This window comes from Arachis duranensis, chromosome 7, assembly GCF_000817695.3.
Source record: "Arachis duranensis cultivar V14167 chromosome 7, aradu.V14167.gnm2.J7QH, whole genome shotgun sequence".
NCBI lineage: Eukaryota > Viridiplantae > Streptophyta > Magnoliopsida > Fabales > Fabaceae > Arachis > Arachis duranensis.
The window spans coordinates 25,215,098-25,218,968 of record NC_029778.3 but is presented as its reverse complement, the minus strand read 5'-3'; positions in this window follow the sequence as shown (position 1 = coordinate 25,218,968).

The window sequence follows — 3,871 nt, the reverse complement described above, 5'->3', positions numbered from 1 at the left end:
GAAGCTATTGCAACACCCACTAATGATACTAAGATAGTGCTGAAATTCCTCCAGAAATATATCTTCAGCAGATTTGGTATCCCTAGAGTACTAATCAGTGATGGGGGCACTCATTTATGCAATAAACAACTTTACTCTGCTTTGGTTCGATATGGAGTTAGCCACATGGTAGCTACTCCATATCATCCACAGACAAATGGGCAAGCTGAAGTCTCTAATAGAGAACTTAAAAGAATCCTGGAACGGACTGTGATTAATCGTAGAAGGGATTGGGCAAAAAGCTTGGATGATGCTCTGTGGACATACAGAACAGCATTCAAGACACCTATAGGAACTTCTCCATACCAGCTGGTGTATGGAAAAGCCTGTCACTTGCCAGTGGAACTGGAACATAAGGCCTATTGGGCAACCAAATTCCTAAACCTTGATGCTAAGTTAGCTAGAGAAAAATGATTGCTCCAGTTAAATGAGCTAGAGGAATTCAGACTCAATGCTTTCGAAAATGCAAAAATTTACAAAGAGAAAGCAAAAAGATGGCATGATAAGAAACTGTCATCCAGAGTCTTTGAGCCAGGGCAGAAAGTTCTGCTATTTAATTCTAGGCTCAGATTATTCGCTGGGAAATTGAAATCCCGATGGAGAGGTCCATATGTGATTAAAGTGTGTCACCGTATGGATACGTGGAGCTTCAGGATAATGATTCTAACAAAAAATTCATTATTAATGGACAGAGAGTCAAACATTATCTTGAAAGCAATTTTCAGCAAGAATGCTCAAAACTGAGACTCGATTAAAGCTCAGTAATAGTCCAGCTAAAGACAATAAAGAAGCGCTTGCTGGGAGGCAACCCAGCCATTTACAAAGTTTATTTGTTAATTAATTGATTTTTACAGGTTTATGTCAATTATCTTCAAGGTAAAATAGAAATTGCTTGAGTTCACAAAGTTACAAAAGGATTCGTAGGACAAAACAGCAAAAGGAAGCTCACTGGTGCGAAAAAAAGCCAGTAAGAGCTATTTTGGGCGCTGAACGCCCAAAAGAAGCACTTACTGGGCGTTCAACGCCAGTAAGGATAGTAGTGCACGAAATTGTGATCTCTACTTTTCACAACTCAAACAGTCCCCGGTAATGGCTCCAAAGACTTGGTGCTCAATACCATGGTCTAAACATAATTTCACAACTTCGCACAACTAACCAGCAAGTGCACTGGGTCGTCCAAGTAATAAACCTTACGCGAGTAAGGGTCAATCCCACGGAGATTGTTGGTATGAAGCAAGCTATGGTCATCTTGTAAATCTCAGTTAGGCAGATTCAAATGGTTATGGATGATATATGAATAAAACATAAAGATAAAGATAGAGATACTTATGTAATTCATTGGTGGGAATTTCAGATAAGCGTATGAAGATGCTTTGTCCCTTCCGTCTCTCTGCTTTCCTAATGTCTTCATCCAATCCTTCTTACTCCTTTCCATGGCAAGCTGTATGTTGGGCATCACCGTTGTCAGTGGCTACAGTCCCGTCCTCTCAGTGAAAATGTTCAACGCGCTCTGTCACATCATGACTAATCATCTGTCGGTTCTCAATCAGGTTGGAATAGAATCCATTGATTCTTTTGCGTATGTCACTAACGCCCAGCCTTCAGGAGTTTGAAGCTCGTCACAGTCATTCAATCCTTGAATCCTACTCAGAATACCATAGACAAGGTTTAGACCTTCCAGATTCTCTTGAATGCCGCCATCAGTTCTAGCTTATACCACGAAGATTCCGATTAAGGAATCCAAGAGATAAACATTCAAGCCTTGCTTGCTTGTAGAACAAAAGTGGTTGTCAGGCACGCGTTCATAAGTGAGAATGATGATGAGCATCACATAATCATCACATTCATCATGTTCTTGGGTGCGAATGAATATCTTGGAACAAGAATAAGCTGAATTGAATAGAAGAACAATAGTAATTGCATTAATACTCGAGGTACAGCAGAGCTTCACACCTTAATCTATGGTGTGTAGAAACTCCACCGTTGAAAATACATAAGAACAAAAGTGATCATTGGCTTCGGCCCCAGAGAGGGAACCTGAAGAACCAAGATGAGAATACAATAGTAAAAGGTCCTATTTGTAGAGAACTAGTAGCTTAGGGTTTACAAAGATGAGTAAATGACATAAAAATCCACTTCCGGGCCCTCTTGGTGTGTGCTTGGGCTGAGCATTGAAGCATTTTTGTGTAGAAACTTTTCTTGGAGTTAAACGCCAGCTTTTGTGCCAGTTTGGGCGTTTAACTCCCATTCTTGTGCCAGTTCCGGCGTTTAATGCTGGGTAGTTTTAAGCTGATTTGGAACACCGGTTTGGGCCATCAAATCTCGGAAAAAGTATGAACTATTATACATTGCTGGAAAGCCCAGGATGTCTACTTTTTAATGCAGTTGAGAGCGCGCCAATTGAGCTTCTGTAGCTCCAGAAAATCCACTTCGAGTGCAGGGAGGTCAGAATCCAACAGCATCTGCAGTCCTTTTCAGCCTCTGAATCAGATTTTTGCTCAGGTCCCTCAATTTCAGCCAGAAAATACCTGAAATCATAGAAAAACACACAAACTCATAGTAAAGTCTAGAAAAGTGAATTTTAACTAAAAACTATTAAAAATATAATAAAAACTAACTAAAACATACTAAAAACATACTAAAAATAATGCCAAAAAGCGTATAAATTATCCGGTCATCAGATAGCCATCTGGGCGTTAAACGCCAAAAAGAAGCATCTTCTGGGCATTGAACGCCAGAAAGAAGCACCTTTTGGGCGTTCAACACCAGATTTATAGCGTCCTGGGCGTTCAGAAAAATGCCCAGTGACAAAGAAGTTCCTGGCGTTCAACGCCAGCTAGAAGCAACAGCTGGGCGTTGAACGCCCAGGAGAAGCTGCAAATGGGCATTAAACGCCCAAAACATGCAGCGTTTGGGCGTTTAACGCCAGGATTGTGGGGAGGAGGTAATTTCATTTTTAATTAACATTTTTTTTAATTTTCATATTTCAATTCATGATTCCTTGCATAAACATGTTACAAACTCTCATCCTTCAATTCCAAAAATTTTAATCCTAATTTCTAAAATCCTTTTTTCAAAAATATCAAATGTATCTTAATTCATAAACACAAATCCTTTTTCAAATCCCATTCAACTTCTTTTCAAATCTTTTTCAAAAAATCAATTATCTTTTCAAATTAATCCCAAATCTTTTTTTAAAAATTCAGAAATATCTTTTTCAAATATCTTCTATATCTTTTCAATTTTCAATCATATCTTTTTCCTATCATATTTATCTTTTACAAATCATATCTTCTATCCTATCTTTCTTCAAAATTTTTGAGATCACTAAACCATACCCACTAAGATCATGGCTCTGAAAGGAAAACAACCCACTCCAAGAGGTAAGAAAGAGAGTATTCCAAAACCACTTTGGAATCAAGGGAAGTTCTTAACCAAGGAACATTCAGACCATTACTACAAAATAATGGGTCTAAGGTCATTGATCCCGAAAGTCAAATTCGATCTGAAAGAAGATGAATATCCGGAGATCCAAGAGCAAATTCGAAACAAGAGCTGGAAAATCCTAGCTAATCCTGAAACAAAGGTGGGAAAAATATGGTTCAGGAATTCTACGCTAATCTGTGGCAAACAGACAGACAGAGAATATCTGGAACTGCTCTCTATGACTATCGGACCTTGGTCAGAGGAAAGATTGTTCACATCCATCCTGATAAAATCAGGGAGATCTTTAAGCTACCTCAGCTGAAAGATGACCCAGACTCCTTTAATAGGAGAATGATGAGAACAAATAAAGGCCTGGACAAGATTCTAGAGGACATATGCCTCCCTG